The sequence below is a fragment of the Rhinolophus sinicus genome, chromosome 8 (assembly GCF_057876585.1).
Source record: "Rhinolophus sinicus isolate RSI-liver-muscle chromosome 8, RSI-T2T, whole genome shotgun sequence".
In the NCBI taxonomy this organism is placed as follows: Eukaryota; Metazoa; Chordata; class Mammalia; order Chiroptera; family Rhinolophidae; genus Rhinolophus; species Rhinolophus sinicus.
This window is the reverse complement of record NC_142508.1, coordinates 62,347,426-62,369,257: the sequence shown is the minus strand read 5'-3', so window position 1 is coordinate 62,369,257 and position 21,832 is coordinate 62,347,426. Positions and strand designations below refer to the sequence as shown.

General features: G+C 35.2%; 1 protein-coding gene and 1 long non-coding RNA gene across 14 annotated transcripts in view; one reads left to right on the top strand and one right to left on the bottom strand.

Annotated features, from left to right (window-relative positions):
* Window positions 1-21,832, top strand: part of PMFBP1 (polyamine modulated factor 1 binding protein 1) — a 384,114-nt gene that overhangs the window by 76,450 nt on the left and 285,832 nt on the right. The gene's annotated exons all lie outside the window — the stretch shown is intronic.
* Window positions 1-21,832, bottom strand: part of LOC141567490 (uncharacterized) — an 80,020-nt gene that overhangs the window by 6,974 nt on the left and 51,214 nt on the right. The window lies entirely within an intron of this gene.

Sequence of the window (21,832 nt, the reverse complement as noted above, 5' to 3'; positions counted from 1 at the left end):
GTGACATGAAACAAATGCACAGTATCAAACACGAATTTCATTAAGATTCTATATTGCAAAGAACATGTATTAAAATGTAAATAAACAGGAAAAAATAGCATTTAAGTACTTTTGGAATGGCAGAAATCAAAAAATCTGTTCCTCCATTAAAGTAACAAAACCTCTGGCAGAATGGTCAAAATCAACTTTTAGAGACCTTTGGAATTTAATCAAAGCCTTGCAACAATCTGAGGAGCACTTAATCAAGAAAAATGGCTGAGTCTCAATATGAACAACAAGCTTTGTGGTGTTTTAACTTGCTTTATTCCTATAATCTTCTCCCAAGCTCCACAGTAACCTTGAAAACCAACACTCTCAGAACCACAGAAGCCATGAAAACCAGCAGCTCCTGGAAGAGGTAGAATGGGTTTGAGCTCTCCAAGAAACTCCATCCCCAGAGACCTGTCACTGACCTGACAGCTCCCTGGAAAAGCCCTGTTCACTGGCCTTGTCTTTATTTGATCTCACTCAGAGCTCACTCAGTGAGGAAAACTCTATTGCTGGGGTAGTTGTTGAAAACAGAACCGATTTTTTAATATTACAGCTGCCCAAAGCAGTGATACAAGTTGGGGCCAACAAAAGGGTGACTGACATAAATAAATGAAAAAAATCTAGGGAATGAGATGTGTATAGGAGGCTTTGAAAATCTCAAACACACTCCTAGAAATCTAGAAGGTCACATGCATGTGCAGGTCGCAGAAATACCTGAGACCTGAAGATCTCATCTCTGTGTAGACTTAATGTTTTGTATAAGCAGGTAGTGAAGAAGACAGTAATACAGGAATAAAGGAACAAAAGTTATAAGACCTTCAGAGAGCAAATAAGCAAATGGGGAATGTAAATCCTATGTTATCAGTAATTACATTAACCATAAGTAGATTAAACACTCCAATCAACAGAAAGATTTGCAGAATGGATTAAAAAGCATAATCCCATCATATGATAGCTACAGAAAACTTACTTTAGATTCAAAGACACAAATATGTTAAAAATAAAGGATAGAAAGTACAGATCATGGAAACAGTAACCAAAATAGAGCTGAAGTGGCTATACTAATAACTGACAAAATAGACTTTAAGACAAAAATTGGTTGAGTCAAAGCAGGACAATTTATAAGAAAGTGTTAATCCATTAAAAAAACAAAAAATTATACGTATATGCCCTAATAATAGACCCCCAAACACACAAAGCAACAGCTGACAGAATTGAAGAGAGAAATAGACAATTAAAAAATAATAGAGACTTCATACCCCACTCTCAGTAATTGATAGAAGAACTAGAAAGATCAACCAAGAAATGGAAGACTACCAACAAACACTACCAACTAACAAGAACTAAGAGAACTAACAGACATCTATAAAACACTCCACCCAACAGCAGCTAAAGTGTACATGAGATATTCTGCAGAGTAGGCTATATATATACACTATAGGCTATATATATACACAATATATATATATATATATATATATATATATATTCTCAAGTGTACATGATATATATATATATATATATAGCCTACTCTGCAGAATATCTCATGTACACTTGGACAAAAACACATGATCATTTCAATAGATGCAGAATAAGCTTTTGACAAAATTCAACGTACTTTCATGATAAAACACTTAACCAACTGGAAATAGAATGCAACTGGAAATAGAAAGGAAATCCCTTAACCTGATAAAATGCATGTATGAAAAATCCACAGCTCACATCATACTTAATGGTAACAGACTAAATACTTTCCACCTAAGATCAGGAACAAGATGAGGTTGTCCACTGTCAACACTTCTATTTAACATTGTACTGAAAACTCTAACAAGTTTAAGCAAGAAAAAGGAATAATCAGCATCCAGATTGGAGGAAAAAAAATAAATATAACTCTGCAAATGGTGTGATCTCATATATAGAAAACACTAAATAATACACACACACACACACACACACACACACACACACACACAAAAGCAACCAAATATTATTAGGACTGTTAAATGAGTTGATCAAGGTTGCAGGATAAAAGACCAATATACAGAAATAAATTGTATTTCTATACACTTGTTCCCACAATGTGAGCCCAACTTCAAAACTTACTACAAAGCTACAGTAATCAAGACTTTATGGCACCAACATAATAATACACATATAGATGAGTAGATTAGAATTAAAGTTCTAGAAATGAACTCTGAAATTTATGGTCAATTAATTTTTGAAAATGACAAGACAATTCACTGGGGGAAAGAATATTTTCAACAAATTGTACTAGGAGAACTGGATATCCACATGGAAAAGAATGAAATTTGACCCCTACCTCAAACCATGCATGAAAAACAGCTCAAAGTAGGTTGTATGCCTAAATGAAGAACTAGAACTCTTAGCAGAAAACACAGGAGTAAATATTGATGACCTTGAGTTAGACAGTGGTTTCTAAGACCACAGTGATCCCCCCAAAAAAATTGATAAAATAGGCTTCATCAAAATTAAAAACTTTTGTGCTTTAAAGGATTCTGTCAAGAAAGTGAAAAGACAACCACAGAATAATACGCTAAATTATTTGCAAATCATATACCTCACAAGGGACTTGTATCAGGAATATATGTGCTTTTAAACTCTCACAACAATAAAAAGCACCAAACCACCCAGTTTAATGAATCTGCAAAGGATATGAAGTTTTTCAAAAGAAGATATACGAATGAAAAATACTCAATATTATTAGTCATTAGGGATATTCAAATAGAAGCCACAATGAGATACCACTTAATTCCTACTGTAAAGGCTAAAATAAAAATGACAGTAACAAAGTGTTGACAAGGATGTAGAGTAATTGGAACCCTCATGTATTATTAGTGGGAATGTAAATAGCACAGCCACTTTGGAAAGCAGTTTCGCAAAATGTTACACAGAATTAATCATATGTCCCAATAATTCTATTCCTAGGAATATACCCAAGAGAAATGGAACATGGACATGTCCACATGGAGAAATGGACATGTCCACATAAAAACTTGTATGCCACGTTCATAAGAGAATTTTTTAAAAAAAGATTTTATTGGGGAAGGGGAACAGGACTTTATTGGGGAACAGTGTGTACTTCCAGGACATTTTTTTCCAAGTCAAGTTGTTGTCCTTTCAATCTTAGTTGTGGAGGGTGCCGTTCAGCTTCAAGTTGTTGTCCTTTCAGTCTTAGTTGTGGCGGGTGCCGTTCAGCTTCAAGTTGTCCTTTCAGTCTTAGTTGTGGAGGGCACAGCTCAGCTCCAGGTCCAGTTTCCATTTCTAGTTGCAGGGGGTGCAGCCCACCATCCCTTGAGGGAGTCAAACCGGCAACCTTGTGGTTGAGAGGATGCGCTCCAACCAACTGAGCCATCTGGGAGCTCAGCGGCAGCTCAGCTCAAGGTTCCGTGTTCGATCTTAGTTGCAGGGGGCGCTGCCCACCATCCCTTGCGGGACTCGAGGAATTGAACTGGCAACCTTGTGGTTGAGAGCCCACTGGCCCATGTGGGAATCGAACTGGCAGCCTTCGGAGTTAGGAGTATGGAGCTCCAACCGCCTGAGCCACCGGGCAGGCCCAAGAGCATTTTTTATAATACCAAAAAATGAAATGTACTGGGAGCTAGAAGTAGAAACTAAGATAAGCCTAAATGGACATTAGGAATGTATCAAAACTGTTTTCCTAAGAACTAGTAGAATCAGCCATTATTTCTGTATAGATTCTGGGCAACTGGGCATTATGTTAAGGGCAGTTATATTTTGCTGGGTCCTCTGGGAACCCAGTTTCTGCCAATAGTAATGCCCAGTAAGACTGGCATTTTCCTGAACTGTGAGTTGGGTGAGGTTATAGAATATGAATAATAGGTTTCTTCTGTGTACTTTTAATTTATTTTTTTATTATTTCAGGTGTACAAAACAACATGGTTAGACATGGTTAGACACGCCTCACAAAATGATAACCCCAACAAGTCTGCTACCCATCTGACACCATACATAGCTATTACAATACCATTGACTATATTCCCTACGCTATACTTTACAAGCTGTGACTATATACATATGTATATATTTTTAATTATAGTTGAAATTCAATGTAATATTTATAAGTTTCAGGTATACAGCACAGTGGTTAGGCATTTATATAATTTATGGAGTGATCCCCCCAATAAGTAGTACCCATCTCATACCAATATCGTTTTTACAATGTTATTGACTATATTCTCTATACTGTATTTCACATCGCTGTGACTGTTTTGTGACTACTAATTTGTACTTCCTATTTCCTTCACCTTTCTCACCTAACCTCCCAAATCCCCTCCCATCTAGCAGCCATCAGTTTGTTCTCTATGAGTCTATTTCTGTCTTGTTTGCTCGTTTAATCTATTCTTTAGATTCCACATGTAAATGAGATCAAATGGTATTTGTCTTTCTCGGTCTGACTTATTTCATTTAGCATATATCTATCCATTTTGTTGCAAATGGTAAGAGATCATTCTTTTTTTATGGCAGAGTAATAATCCATTGTATATTTATGCCACAATTTCTTTATCCAATTGTCTATTGATGGGCATTTTGGTTGTTTCCATTTGTTGGCTATTGTGAATAGTGCTGCAATAAACATAGGGGTGCATATATTTTTTTGAATTAGTGTTTTGGATTTCTTTGGATAAATACCCAGGGGTGGAATTGTTGGGTCATAAGATAGCTCTACTTTTAATTTTTTGAGGAACCTCCAGACTGTTTTCCATAGTGCCTGCAATTTGCAATCCTACCAACAATGCACAAGGGTTCCTCTTTCTCCACATCCTTGCCAGCACTTGTTGTTTGTTGATTTATTGATGATGGCGATTCTGACAGAAGTGAGGTGATATCTCATTGTGGTTTTAATTTGCATTTCTCTGATGATTAGTGATGATGTTGAGCATCTTTTCGTATGTCTACTAGCTATCTGTATGTTCTCTTTGGAGAAATGTCTATTCAGGTTCTCTGCCTATTTTTAATTGGATTGTTTGGGGATTTTTTTTGTGTGTGTTGAGTTGTATGAGTTTTTAAATAAATTTTGGACATTAACCTCTTATCAGATATATCATGGGCGAATATGTTCTCCCATTCAGTAGGATGTCTTTTTGTTTTGTTGATGATTTACTTTGCGGTGAAAAAATTTTTTAGTTTGATGTAGTCCCATTTGTTTATTTTTTCTTTTCTCTTACCTGAGGAGATATATCAGTAAAATATTACTAAGGGTAATGTCTGATAGTTGACTTTCTATATTTTCTTCTGGAAGTTTTATGGTTTTGAGTCTTACATTTAAGTCATTAATCCATTTTGAGTTTTTTCTTGTATATGGCATAAGAAGGTGGTCCACTTTCATTTTTTTGCATGTATCTGTCCAGTTTTACCAGCACCATTTATTGAATAGACTGTCTTTACCCCAGTGTAAATTCTTGCTTCTTTTGTCATAGATTAAATGACCGTATAGGCATGAGTTTATTTCTGAGCTTTCTGTTCTCGTCCATTGATTTATGTGTCTGTTTTTATGCCAGTACCATGCTGTTTTGATTTCTATGGCCTTGTAGTATAATTTGATATCAGATAGTGTGATACTCCCAGCTTTGTTCTTCTTTCTGAGTATTGCCATGGCATTTGGGGTCTTTTATGGTTCCATATAAATTTTAGGATTATTTGTTCTAGTGCTGTGAAAAATGCCATTGGTATTTTGTTAGGGATTGTATTAATCTATATATTGCTTTGGGTAATATGGGTATTTTAACTATGTTAATTCTTCCTATCTGTGAGCATGGTATATGTTTCCATTTATTTGTGTCTTCTTTAATTTCTCTCTTCAATGTCTTATAATTTTCTGAGTACAGGTCCTTTACTTCCTTGGTTAAATTTATTCCTAAGTAATTTTTTTTTATGCAATCATAAGTGGGGTTGTTTTTTTAATTTCTGTTTCTGATAGTTCGTTATTGGTGTATAAAAATGCAACCATTTTCTGAATATTAATTTTGTATCCTGCTACTTAACTAAATTGATTTATCAGTTCTAATAGTTTTCTGGGTGGACTCTTTGAGGTTCTCAATAGATAGTATCATGCCATCTGTAATAATGACAGTTTTACTTCTTCTTTTCCCACTTGGATGCCTTATTTATTTATTTATTTAGTCAGTCAGTCAGTCAGTCTTCTTGTTGTGGCTAGGACTTCCAGTGCTATGTTGAATAAAAGTGGGCATTTTTTCTTTTCCTCACGTTAAGGAGAATGCTTTTAGCTTTTTCCCATTGAGTATGATATAAGCTGTGGGTTTGCCATATATGGCCTTTATTATGTTGAGATGTGGTCTCTCTATTCCCACTTTGCTGAGACTTTTTATTGTAAATGGGTGCTGGATTTTGTCAAATGCTTTTTCTGCATCTATGATATGACCACATGCTTTTTATTTTTAAATTTGTTTATGTGGTATATCATGTTAATTGATTTGCAGATACTGAACCAACCTTGCCTACCAGAAATGAATCCCACTTGATCGTAATGTATGGCTGAATTCGGCTTGCTAATATTTTGTTGAGGAGTTTTGAATCTATGTTCATTAGGGATATGGGCCTATAGTTTTCTTTTTTTTGTAATGTCTTTATCTGGTTTTGGAATCAGAGTAATGGTGACCTTGTAAAATGAACTTAGATTTTTTTGGAATAGTTTGAGGAGAATAGGTGTTAATTATGTTTTAAATGTTTGGTACAATTCACCTGTGAAGCCATCTGGTCCGTGACTTGTTTGTTGTGAGTTTGTTGATTACTGATTGGATTTCATTGGTAGTAATTGATCTGTTCAGATTTTATGTTTCTTTTTTATTTAGCCTTGGAAGATTGTATGCTTCTAGGAATTTATCCATTTCTTCCAGATCGTCCAATTTGGTGGTGTATAGTTGCTCATAGTATTTTCTTAATTTTTTTTTTTTTTTAAATATTTCTGTGGTGTCTGTTTGTCACTTCTCTTTCATTTCTTATTTATTTGGGTTCTCTATCTTTTTTATTGGTGAATCTGCTTAAAGGTTTGTCCATTTTTTTATCTTTAAAAGTTAAAAAGTAAATCTTGGTTTCATTGATCTTTTGTTTTTTGTTTTCTTTTTACAGTCTCTGTTTCCTTTATTTCCTCACTGATCTATATTATTTCCTTCCTTGTACTCATTTTGGGTTTTGTTTACTGTTCTTTTTCTTGTTCCTTTAATTTAAATTTAGACTGTTTACTCGAGCTTTTTGTTGTTGTTGTTGTTTCTCAAGGTTGGCCAACATTGCTATGAATTTCCCTGTTAGGATTGCTTCCTCTGTGCCCCATAGATTTTTGGATCATTGTGTTTTCATTTTCATTTGACTCAAGGTGTCTTTCAATTTCTTCCTTGATCTCATTGTTGACCCATTCTTTATTTAGTAGCATGTTATTTAGCCTCTATGTGTTTGTGTGTTTTTCAGTTTTTTTCTTGTAATTCATTTCTAGTTTCATACCATTGTAGTCAGAGAAGACACTTGATATGATTTCAGTCTTCTTAAATTCATTGAGACATGTTTTGTTGCCTAATATGTGGTCTATCTTGGAAATGTTCCATGTGCACTTGAAAACAATTATATTCTTCTGCTTTGGGGTGAAATGTTCTAAAAATATCAATAAAATCCATCTGGTCTAGTGTGTCATTTAAGGCTGCTGTGTCTATGTTGATTGTCTGTCTGGAAGATCTGTCCATTGGTGTCAGTGGAGTGTTCAAGTTGTTAAACTCCCCTCTATGATTGTGTTACTGTTGATCTCTGCCTTTATGTCAGCAATATTTGTTTCATATATTTAGGTGCTCCTATGTTGGGTGCATTAATATTTACTAGGGTGATGTCCTCTTGTTGGATTGATCCCCTTATTATCACTGTGTTTCCCCGAAAATAAGACCTAGCCATACCATCAGCTCTAATGCATCTTTTGAAGCAAAAATTAACATAAGATCTGGTCTTATTTTTATATAATATAGGACCGGGTCTTATAATATAATATAATATAATATAATATAATATAATATAATATAATATAATATAATATAATACTAGGTTTATATTAATTTTTGCTCCAAAAGACTCATTAAGAGCTGATGATCTGGCTAGGTCTTATTTTTGGTGAAACATGGTATGTCATGTCCTTCTTTGCCTCTTATTATAGTTTTGTTTTAAAGTCTATTTTGTTTGATATAGATTTTGCTACCCCAGTTTTTTTCTGGTTTCCATTTGCATGAAATATCTTTTTCCATCCCTTTACTTTCAGTTTGTGTGTCTCGCCATCTGAGGTGGGTATCTTGTAGACAGCATATGCATGGGTCTTGTTTTCTTATCCATTCAGCTACCCTATGTCTTTTGATTGGGATATTTAATCCATTTACATATAAAGTGATTATTGGTAAGTATATAATCTTTGCCATTTTATTATTCATATTTTTTATCTTCATTTGTTTGTTTTCTCCTTTCTTCTGCTTAAGGAGTCCTTTTGAAATTTCTTGTAATACTGGATTGGTAGTAATGAATTCCTTTAGCTCTTTTTTGTCTGGGAAGCTCTTTATCTCTCCTTCAATTTTAAATGATAACCTTGCCGGGTAGCCTTGGTTGTAGGCCTTGGTTTGTCATTACTTTGAATATTTCCTGCCACTCCCTTCTGGCCTGCAAAGTTTCTGTTGAGGAATCAATCAGCTGATCGTCTTATGGGAGCTGCCTTATAAGTAACTAGTTGTCTTTCTCTTGCTGCTTTTAGTATTCTCTCTTTGTCTTTAACTTTTGCCATTTTAATTATGAAATGTCTTTGTGTGGGCCTGTTTGGGCTCATCTTGTTTGGGACTCTCTGTGCTTTCTGGGCTTGTGTGTCTGTTTCCTTCTCCAGGTAAGGGACATTTTCAGTCATTATTTCTTCAAATAGATTCTCGATCCCTCACTCTCTCTCTTCTCATTTTGGTACCCCATGATGCGAATGTTGTTATGCTTGATGTTGTCCCACAGGTCCCTTCAACTATCTCCATTTTATTTTTTTTTTTATTTTTTTTTTGCTTTTTGTTGTTCTGATTGGGTGTTTTCTGCCTTCTTGTCCTCTAAATCACTGATTCAGTCCTCTGCTTCATCTAATCTGCTGTTGATTCCTTCTAATGTATTCTTCATTTCTGTTGTTGTATTCTTTATTTCTGACTAGTTCCTTTACATGGTTACTATGTTCTTCTTTATGCTATCTCTTTGTTGAATTTCTCACTAAGCTAAGCATTCTTATAACCAACGTTTTAAGCTTTATCTCTGGTAGGTTGGTTGACTCTATTTCCTTTAGTTCTATTTCTGGAGGTTTCTCCAGTTCTTTTATTTCAGTCATGTTTCTTTGTTTCCTCATTCTGGCTGCCTCTCTGTGTTTGCTTCTGTGTATTAGGTAGATCTCCTATGTCTCTCCATCTTTTCTGGGTGGCCTTATATAGTATGTGTCCTGTGTGGTCTAATGGTTCAGTCTCTGTAATCTCTTATGTGTGTGTTCCAGGAGTGTCCCTTGAATGTACTGTGTATGTTCTCCTGTTGTAGTTGAGCCTTGATTGCTTTTGGCACATCATGGATGGGATTGACTCCCAGGCTGACTGACTGAGGATTGGCTATGCCACAGTGTATATCAGCTGCTATTGACCCGTCAGAGGGGGATTCACCTTGCCAGCTGTTGTGCCTGTTGAAGCCACCCTTTGGGTATGCCACTTGTGAGGCTAACCAAGTAGTGCTCTGGTGTGGTCTGAAGCTGACCTCTGGGTGTGTTATTTATGGTTTCCCTTGGGAGGGGCTCCTGTGCAGGCCAATTTCAGCCTTGTCTGTGACTGATCCATGGATACCTGGTAGCAGCTACAATGCTACATGTGGTTGGCTGATGCCTGTTCTGGACTTGGAAGCATGTGGGGGTGGCATTGCTGTGAACCTAGGCCCGCTACCACCGGTACTGGGCCTGGGGCAGCTTAGCAAAAGGCTCAAGGCCCCCTAGCTCTGTTGCCACCTGCCAGCTACCTGTAAGGCGAAGTCGTTAAAAGAGCTTCTTTGGGTGTGTGGTTAAGACGGTGTAGCGAGTACCCTCGGCAATGTAGAACTGGCTGGGTGGGGTGGAGCCCCAGGGAGTCATGAGATGTGGCCAGTGGTTTTTACAAGGTTAATGCAGATTCATTTTTTGCGCCAGTGCCTGGCCTGTGACCACTTCACAAATGCCTTGAAAACATCGCAGCCAGCCCCCGCTCACCTCGGTGTCACAGATCCCTGAAAGCTGCCCAAGAGAGGTTGCAGTGCAAGTTGTGGCTCACTACTAAAGTTCCACGGGCCACTGCAGTCTCTCCTTTGCTGTAAAAGGCTTCTGCAGCTTGTGAAGTCAGGCTGGCCACTCAGTAGCCAAGAGTACCCCAGACGATGCAGTACTATCTGTGCGGGTGGGTACCCAGGGCTTCACCAAGGTAGTATGCATGTGCAGGTTGTACCAGACCAATGCGGTCTCAGATTTAGCCCTATGGCAGAGGGTTCAATATAGCAAAGATGGCACCCTCCTGTAGGCTACATCTGAGGCAGCTTCCACACAGGAATAATGGTTCCTGTCCCTCCAGCCATCACTCTGGAGCCACACAATTCAATCTTTCCCCGCATGTCTCTGGTACCTCCCAAATTGCTGTTCCTCCACTGGAGGCCAGGTGAGTGAGTGTTTACAAGTGAGTGAGTCTATGTGCGGGCCCCTTAAGAGGGCATCTGGCTTTCCAGTTGCCTCTTGTCTCATCAAGACAGGCACACAGTGTGCTCACTGATTTTCACTGCCAGATATTGTGGGAGCTCCTCTTCCCAGCTCAGGACCCCTGAGCTGGGAGCCTCATGTGGGGCTGGGACCCCTCCCTCTCCCGCCACCGAGGTCTCCCTCCCAGTGTTCAACCACTATCTGTAGGTTTGGGGTCAGCCCATTTCACATCTCCGCCCCTTCTACCAGTCTTGATGTGGCCTCTTCTTTAGATCCTTAGTTATAGGGGTTCTGTTCAGCTTGCCTTCAGATTATTTTTGAGGTTGATTGTTCTATAATTTATTTGTAATTTTGGTGATCTGGGGATGCAGTTGGCATAGCGTTTACTCCACCATCTTAGACCAACCCCTAAGGACTCTCTTCTGTGTATTTTTAATGATTCTTTTACAGAAGCTTTTTCGCCCAATTTCTGTACTGGAATAGATTTTGAATGTCTTAAAAATCTCTCCAGTAACGGATTATGATAGATGAGATACCTGGAAAATGATTCTGTTTCAGTTTTTAGGAGTAACTTAGCCAGTAAGTGTAGTCTCAATAATTCTGGAATCTTTTAAAATTTACCGCTGAAAATCAAAATAGATTTTTTCCCCTTCATTTTCAACAACTATAAAATGTGGTAATAATGCCAGTTTCATAGATATGGGTATAATTTGTCAAAGCTTTTGAAATTCTAAAATGAAATATTTTAGAATTATATTACTTAAAATATCCAATAAAATATCTCATGTTTTTAAAAAGTGAAAATAACCAAAAAAATTGTACGTCTGAAACCTATGTAACTTTACTAACAATTGTCACCCCAATAAACTTAAATTTAAAAAAAGACAACTAAAAAAAACCCCTAAAGGTTCATTAACTGATATATAGAAAAATAAACTGTAATATATCCATACAATAAAACATTATTTGGCCATAAAAAGGAATGAAGTAATGATACATGCTATAACATGGATAAATCTTGAAAGCATTATGCTAAGTGAAGGAAGCCAGTCACAAAAGGCCACATATCGTTGATCCTCTTTATATATAGCAATATTTTCACTGAAACATTCAGCTCTTTTGGATAAGAGATGACTTGGTGTTAAATATTATACTTACTTCATTTGTATCTTTGGTAAGTGGAATAATAGCAAACAGAATTACTTTTTTGAATAGCTATGAAAGGTCGAAAGTGAAGACTTCCTATTTATTTAGCTGTCATATGCATTGCTGATATAAAGGAAAACTGAAAGAATTTCTTTTAGTGCAGTGCAGTGTGAAAGTTCATAAGGTTAGAAATAATTTTCATCCTGACTTAAACTCTTAGGTAATTTTTAAAAAAGATTTAATTACAGTTGTCATTTCTGTGATTTCTACACTGAGAAAATAGTAGGGAGAATACCCTCACTGAATGTTCTCTCTCATTCCTGAATAATTATTATATTCTTGAAACAATGACCTTGTCAGGTGACACTTAGTGGGAAGGCCAGAGAGCATCTGATTTTCAAAGTGTATGAATTCATGCATAATAATTTCACCTTTTAAAAAAATTTAACATTTTGACTAATTGAATCCTTTGACTTTTAGTAGTACTCTAATGCTGGCTCCAGTAAGTAATATTTGCCCTTGATATAGTGATTGAAAAATAGAAAAATCCTTTTAAGGAGTTTTACTGTTTGAGGAAATTAAATTTATTGGATCATACCATTTTTTGTGTTAAAATATATTTTAAACACACTGAAAGAAAGACTAATATAAGCAATATCCATATGCGTATTATACAGGTTAATAAATTCTTATCATTTTGTCATGATTGTTGTAGAATTTTCAAATAATAATGATGATACGTCGTAGATACAATATGTCTTCCCAAATCCCATTACCTTCCTTCTGAGAAGTAATTTGTATCTTGAAATTAGTGGACTTTATTCCTAAGAATTTTTTACATTGTTATATATTTTTGTATCCAAAAGTGGTATGTGATGTTGTGTGGCATGGTTTTAAGCTATAAATGGCATTCACACTGTTAGTCATTCTGCAATTTGCTTTTTCCCTCAACATCTTATATTTGAGATTTATTTTCATTGATACATTTTCTATGGCATTCCATTTTAAGAATATGCCCCAATTTACCTATTCATCTATTCATAAACATTTGGATAGTTTCCTCTTTTTTCAACTATTAAAAGCAATGTTACAATGAACATTCTTGGGCTTTTCTTTTTTGTGCTCATGTACAAGACATTTTGCCTAGTTATATGCTTAAGAGTGGAATTGCTGGCTATATGTGTATATTTAACTTTATTAGATGTTGCCAAATTGTTCTTCAAAGTGGTTGTACCAATTTACATGTCAGCTCCATTCTCCGCCATTTTATAAACACTTTATTAGATATAATTTATAAGCCATAAAGTTTACCTGTATAAAGTGTGTAATTTGTGGATTTCAGAATATTTACAGAACTCTACAACCATCATCCAAATCTAATTAGAATATTTTCATTTCATCACTCCAATAGGAGACCTTGTGCCTATTTGTGGTCACTCTTATTAGTCCTCCTTCCTTTTGCTCATGTCTCAGCCCTATGTAACCACTCTTCTACTTTCTGTCTCTATAGATTTGCCTATTCTGAACGTTTGTATATATGGCACCATACAATATGTGGTCTTTTATAACTGGCTTTTTTCAGTTATAATGGTCTCGAAGTTCAACCTTGTTGTAACATGTATCTGTATTTCTTTTTTTCTGCTGCTGAATAATATTACCTCATTTAATTTATCTAGCTATCATTTAATGGACATTTGGGCTGTTTCTTCTTTGTGGCTATTGTGAATAATGCTACTATGAACATTTATGTACAAGTTTTTGTGTGAATATATATTTCATTTTTTGGGGGGGCGGTATTTTCCAGAATTGTTGGACTGGTTCATATGATAACTCTATGTTTAATATTTTGAGGAACTGCCCAAAGTAGCTGCATTATTGTACACTCCCATCAGCAATATACCAGGGTTCCAATTTTTCCACATCCTTGCTAATACTTGTTATTCTCTCTCTTTTTTATTATAATTATTCTAGCGGTTATTTAATGGCATTTCATTGTGGTTTGGGTTGCATTTCCTTAATCACTAATGAGCATCTTTTCACATGTTTATTGTCATTTCTATATCTTTGGAATAATTTCTATTTAAATCCTTCACCTATTTTTAAAATTGGGTTTTTAGTCTTTTTATTAATTGGGTTTTATATATCCTTTATATATTTTGAGTGCCTATTCCTTATCAAATATATAATTTAGAAATATTTTCTCTCTTTTTGTAGATTGTCTTTTCACTTTCTTGATGGTATCTTTTGAAGTACAAAAGTTTTTAATTTTTATGAAATCCAGTTCATCAAACTTTTATTACTTGTGCTTTGGTATCATAGCTAAGAAATCATTGTTTAAGCCAAGGTCAAGAATAGTTACTCTCATGTTTTCTTCTATGAGTTTTATAGTTTTAGCTCCTACATTTAGGTTTTTGATCTATTTTGACAACTTTATATACTTCAGGCTTTTGCATGTGGGTTTTCCTTTGTCACAGCACCATTTGTTGAAAAAGGTATTCTTTCCCCCCATAGAATTATTTTGGCACCCTTGTTGAAAATCAGTTGACCATAAACATGAGGGTTTATTTCTGGAATTTTCATTCTATTTCATTATCTAATATGTATGTTTATCCTAATTACTGTAGCTTTGTAGTAAGTTTTGAAATTTGAAAGTTTGAGTTGTACAGCTTTATACTTCTTTCTCAAAATTGTTCTGGTTATTCAGGGTCCCTTGCATTTTCACATAAATTTTAGGATCAGCATGTCAGTTTCTGCCAAAAGGCATCTGGGATTTTGCTGGAAATTGTGATGAATCTGTAGATCAATTTGGGGAGTATTGCCATCTTAACAATATTAAATCTTCCAGTCCATGACCATTGGGTGTCTTTCCATTCATTTTTTTTTTTTTTAAATTTTCAGCAATGTTTTGTAGTTTTTAGTGTACAAATCTGCCCTTCTATTGTTACATTTATTCCTAAATATTTTATTTTTGTTGATGCTATCGTAAATGGAATTGTTCACTTAATTTTATTTTCAAATTATTCTTTATACGTTGGTGGTATATGGAGATACAATAGATGTTTATATATTGGGCTCATATCCTGGAACCTTGCTGAACTCATTTAATAGATCTAACAGCTTTCTGTTTTTGTTTTCGTTTTTTTGATTCCTTAGGGATTTGTATACAGGATCAACTATAGAGTTTATTCACACTGTTGAGTATTTAATCTCAGTGACTGTATTTTCACTTCTTCTTTCCACATCTACCTGTTCTTATTTTATTTCTGCCACTTTTATAATTTCTTATTTTCTTTTCTGGAAATTATTTCTTTGTTTATACCTTCAAACATCCTAAACATATTTCTTTTTAAAGTTTTTTTCAGACTGTTTCAATAAAACTAATTTTATGTGGGGTGAATCATTTTCTGACTGTCGATTTGTTCCTTCTGTTGGATACCTTTGTCAAGATTAGATTTCTGTGAATTTTGGTTTACAGGCCTGTTTTGAGTGAGAAGTTTTATGAGTGTTTTGTTCTTTTTCTTGGACGCTGCTTATTTCTATGATGATCTTTCAGTTACCTGCATCTGGCTCTCTAAGCCTTCTTCTATCCAGACATAGATCTTATATTGAAAGTTTGGTGTTCAGCCCAAAGTGATATTATGAGTTCTACAGGTTCAGCCACTGAGCCATCTTTCATGTGAGGGGTTACCCCAAACCATTCCCCACCGTCAAACCATATAACTGTTTATGCTTTGTTTCTGTGAAACCTGTTTAGTCTCCTTACTACACTGGAGCCTAACTCCTGGCTACCGCTGTTTCTCTCCAGAGTCTATCAAGCTAGTAGCCTCAGCACTTCATACTGTTTTGTATTTCTTTTTCCATTCAGGTCCGTAGAGGCATATATCTTATTTATAAACCTATTTCTGTCTTTAGTTTTAGTTATCCATACTTATCTCTGCCATGTTTTCTATTTTGAGCAAAGGATGTACATCAAATTTTACATCAAATTGTGAAGTTACTGTATTGTCAATACCAAAAGCCCAATAATATTTATTCTTTAGGTTAATTTTAAATTGTCACTAGGTTGAAACTATGTATCTGTTCTCACATATGGAATGTTACATTGTTAATATCAAACAAGTCACATAAAGTGAACATTATATTTTCAGTAATAACTATTACTTGGATGTGTTTGCTCTATGGCTGGCACTGTGCTGAGCACTTTACCTATACTATCTTATTCAATCATAACAACCTTACAAAGTTGATATTGAATAACCTGACGTTTAGACAGTTCAAGAACTTGCCAGTAGTCAGTAGAACCACTATTCAAATCTAGCTTTGTCTGATTTGAAAGCCTGTGCTTTAAATCACTTTTTAGTGCTTTTATAGATAATTGTTGAGAAGTTTGCATTTTCTTTCTTTTTATAAATTAGTGAAATTTGAATGATATTTGGTATGGAAAATTAAGAAACTTTCTCTAAGAAGGAAACAGACTGGAAGTTTTAAGCATTTGGTAAGAGTTTTTTAACTGTTGCTTACTATAGTATAGGATTTTTTAATCTGTTTGTGGGACATTCCCTGAACTAGGGGGATCATTCCTAATAAATTATCATTTTTGATACTGTTGAAACTTTTGAAGGTGATGGTGAGAGACTTTTTTTTCATCTGTCCATTTTCTTTTATAAGATCTCTTACATAGAGGGATACTTGTGATTATGTGACTTTGGGAGCTTCATATTTTACTATAGGGTTAATTCGTAGAATTTACATTCTAAGGAGAGTACCGAAAAATGAGACGAACCTAATTACAGAACAAAAGAAAGGTAGAGTTGGCGTTAAAGAATTTAGTGGTGTCTTTGGAAGTTTTGGGCAAGATTCCTGTAGTAGGAATCTGTAGATGAAGAATTAAACCTAAACCCTATATCCTACCAGCATTTACTAATTGAAATATTTAGGTATTTCCAGTAAGAAAAAAAAAAGAAACTACAGAAGTTCTCACTCTATACTAGATAATTGAACTTAAGGATAAAGAATAATAATGACTAGGCAATAGTAGTATTGTAAAGGATTTTAATGTGTAAGAAATCAAGAATTAAAACAGCAGGTATAAAAATCAAATGCCTAAGGACGTGTGTATGCCAGTGCTCTACTAAGCCGATAATAGAGTCTAACGTTGGAGGAACATGATTTTAGTTAGATTTTTAGTGATGAAATAAGTAAGGGGGAATAGAATAAGTCTTAATGGACTGAAACTATCTGCTGAAATGAATCACTTCCATAACTTTCTTCTAATTGTAGGAGATGGTTTATTGGAAATCTCAAGTTTGAACTACTCAGATTCTGTTCCCTTCCCTCTAGGGCCAGTTCAGCCCTTCATCCTGTCAAAGCAGATAAAACAGGACAGCCTGCAATTTGCTATAAAGGGGTCCTTGGGATGAAGCATTTTAATGTCCATAAAGAGTAGACAAGACCTTCATTTTTAAAGACTCCCATGGAACATTTCAAACAGCATGGATTTGCCTTGGTGCCCTTTGCCAAAATTAATAGATTTGGACTGCAGAGTTGGAGGAAAGCTAAGCATTCATGTTTACCTATTCAATAATATTTTGCTATATTTATTTATCTTATTTTAGTCAAGATGCCCTAAAACTGACAACACATTGTATAAATACTATTAAATAAAAAAGATTACTAATTTTTAGAACTGTATTAGTTAACCATTGGAGGAATGCAGTTACAACATTTTATAATTTAAAAATCAAGTACAATGATCTAGAGAACAGATCGAATTGATCTAACATAACCATCGTCTTTGTTTTATCTTTGTTTTGTTTTATTTTAATTCTTGTCTCTATTTATCAGTCTGGGGTTGAACTGCTTTCCTGGTCCCAAATTGCTATTCCAACCAAGAGCCTTCTAATGAGGAAATGGCAGAGAGAGAGAGACTGCAGTGTAATAAAATACCATGTGTGTTATTTTGAATTCTTCTCATTCTCTGAGAACAGGAATATCTTAAGCTTTGACAGAATGGTGCAATTTTATATTTTCCATTTGACTATTTTAAAAGGTTCATTGTCTTTTAATTAAACTACAGAAGGAAGAGCAAAGATTAAAAGATGTAGGACTATAGAGGGGATGGCTTTTAGCCACTAGTACATGAGTGAAGACACCACAATAAAGCAAGATGGAGTGCAGCAACAAGTTTTGTGCCTCGAAGCCTCCTCTTGTCTGACTGTGGCAGTAATTTGGAGTTAATTTGTGCAGCTTCTTAGTAAAAGACTTTGTGTTTTATATTCTTTGATTCTTCCTAGCATCTTTTCCCCGCTGTTCTTTTATCTTCCCTTTCGCGCAATCCAATGCAGCTTATACAACTAGATATGATAATAAGGTAAACCAGTTTAGGTAATAAGCTTGGACCAGGCTCAGTACATGGATATTTCCTATTCATCGTCTGCTTTTTACTTTCCACAAAAGAACTACCTCAAGTAGTACCTTCCTTGAACCTCCCGCTTTCTACTGTTACTGATGAGTGGAGGTTGACTTTTTCCTGTAGCGATTTGTAGTTTTAGCACTGGGTAAATGTTTGGGTTTCTACATTTGGGAATATTATTGCCTGATAATTGTCTTATTTTCCTTTGTCTGCAGGAAGACTTTTTTTTTTCTTTCTTTGTGTCTGTTTTTCTCCCTTTGCTTTCTACTCCCCCACATGTCCCCAAGTCCTTCAAGCCAATGAGGCTGTGGTGACACCTTCTGGGCAGTGCTGGGAGTGAATTACAGCCATAAGTTCCATGGTGGTGCTAGCATAGCAAAGATTTCATGTATACTACTAAATTTAGTTTGTTTTGTCAAAAGAACAAGTATAGCATTCTTCTTCTGCTCAGAGCTTCTAAAATTTGTTATCTATTGGTGTCATTTCTTACTAATGAGCAGATATCTGTAGTGAGCTAAATAAAAAGCCAGCAGACCTGCCTGCTTAATCAGTATAAGGATATGGTACTTGGTTGGGACTGAAAATGAATGTTAACAGGGGAGAAATTAATGATTACATGTTGTTAGAGTATTAGCACTGTATGCACTCTTGTTTTTTTCCATGCTCTGATACAACAATATTAGGTTACATGCCAGTGCTTCATAGCAGTGGAAAAATGTCCTATAAACAATCTCAGCAGAAACATTGTCATCCATCATGACCATCCACTGTGGTGTAACACGAATATCTCTCCAGAGCAATTCTTGCCCACCCACACCTCTCATCAGTTTGAAGAAACATGGAAGGAGTCTTCTATGGAGGTTCTCTTGGAACCTTGCTTGTTTCTGATCATACTTCATTTCTTCCACCTCTACTTCAAAGCTAATTTATTCCTGTGTTAAAACAATTTAAATTACAACTTTTTCATCTACAGACAACATGAATACAGCAAGAGTTTACTGTTACCTATTTATTTATTTTTTTACTTACCTTTGTTCAGAAACGAAACAGGCTTAAAGCTGTAGTTCCTAAGAAAATCATGAGATAGGTCTAGCAAACCTTCTGAAGTTTGTTATTAAATAATTTTAGAGATCTCAAGAATATTTCCTCTGTTATCTTTAATAACTAAAGAGCAAATATAGAAGTACTGGGCAACAAAGGTGTGACTGGCTGTCAAACTACCCATCTCTAAACATTACGCTTAGGTCAGTGTCAAATGGGAAAGTACAAGACACTAAACTTAAGGGCAAGGACAACTGGTACAGCTGGATATGCAGCTTTAAAAATGGCATTGCATGTCGTACTTTAGCTCTTTGCTTCATTCTTTGGTCAAATGTTGCATATAAAATATATACATTTATATTTGGTACAGATCCCAATATTTCTATTACGACTACATAATAAAATCAAGGCAAGGACCCATTGCCTTCTCCTTTTGATTTGCAAACAGATGGTAGATAGCTGGAAAATAGACTAGAGTTATACAAAAAAATGGGAAAAATGCTTTCATGAAGTTAAAATAAAGCTAGTTTAAAATACTAAGAGTGTGAATGAGTAGCAAAATATCATGTAGTAACTGTGGAGATGATGGTTTTATTTGAAGTGGGGGGAGGGAGGAGAAAGCTAGAAGGAAGCAAAAACACAATTTGGCCTAAAATTGAATTTCTCTGATAAGGCATTTCAGAAGCGGCTTGTCTTATTCACTCAGCAGCAAAATAATCATATGCGCTTTAATAATCTTTATTTTACAGGAGTGCGTTGCCAGGGTAACGGAATGTAAGCAGGGGAACAGCACCTTGCAGATCACAAAGGCAAATCTGTGAAAAGAAATTTCACTGAGTTTTTCTTTTCCTCACCAGTGTAATAACGACTCTTATTTTTCCTGTACTATTTAATAATCTCCCATAAACATTTTTTTCTCTTTCCCTTTTCTGTATCTGTTTAAACATGGACAATAGCATAAATCTGGAACTGTCAAGCTCAGTGGGCTAAGCAACAAAAAAACAGATGTTATATCTTTAGCATTTTTATATAATTACTTTTTATTGCTGTTTTACCCCTATCTTCCTCCCTCTCAACCTTATTGTTATTTCCTTCTCTCGGTAAACCAATCTGATGATAGTATTCTAAGTAAAAGGGGCTTGAGGTGGGAGTTGTATTTGGCTACATTAATCAAAATTTATTAGCTAAGCTTGCCTGCATGAAGATTCTAAAGAGGCAGAGATTGCAACTGAAACATCTATCTCTTTGCAAGGGGGTAAATTGAATTATAGAAAATAGAGTGACAAGCATTTAGGCCAAAAGCTGCAAAAGTAATATTTTCTTTACACTCATGCACACATGCACACAAACATATATGCACACATGTACACGTACATAAGAGAGGAGTGAAGAAGGAAAGGAAGCAGTGTTCGATTCCTTCATTTTTTCATTGCGCACTGGAACCTCAATGTATTACAGGAAATTGGCTGATTTGAAATTAACAAAATGAAAGTTTCCAATGCTTTTTCAAAAGAGATAGAAAACAATAAGAATGTGCCTACTGATCATTTGATTGGATCAAATTTATGACAAAATGGCTTGTAAATATTTGCCTGTCATTATCTTTGCCAAAGGCTATAAGCTGTGAAAATGAATGTAATATTAGGCTGTAGGACTGGCAAACAATTTTAAAAGAGGCTTCATGAAATTAGATATGAAAATCTATATTCAAATTATGATTAAAGGTTTGACTTATGCCAAGAAGTTTATGTTGCCTCTTATTTTTAACATGCCCATCGTGTACCTAAGTTGCATAGTTCATACAGTTCTTTCTCTAGGTCTATAAAACAATCAGCAACCAAAAACAGGTGCTCAAAAACCAGTTTATGCATGGATTTCATCCTAAATTATATTCTCTCTGGGTTTTAGTGAAATTTGCTGAAGTGTGGTTTTAATCATTATTAATATTTTTCTAGAAATTATTCTTTAATTCTAGATAAATCTGCACAAATACTTAAAATTCAAACAAATTAAAGCCTACCTTAAAAACAGATAATGGCAAAAAGAGCAAGCAAAATATAAAAAGGCCATGCAAAGACTCATTAAAATGGCAAATTGTAGGGAAAATGTTCCATAGTGGTATGGCTAGAGAAAAATAGAAAAGGGTCATGTTGAAATAGTAAGATTTCTGATGCTTCAAAAGGAATTTTAAATCCAAATGCCACAGAAGTCAAAGCTTGATTCTCATCAAACACTACTGAAAATTCTTGAGAAATTTTTTTTTCTTTTTTTAAATTAAAGTTTATTGGGGTGACAATTGTTAGTAAAGTTACATAGATTTCAGGTGTACAATTCTGTAATACATTATCTATAGCTCACATTGTGTGTTCACCACCCAGAGTCAGTTTTCTTTCCATCACCATATATTAGACCCCGTTTACCCTCTTCTAGAGCCCCCCTACCCGATTACCCTCTGGTAACCC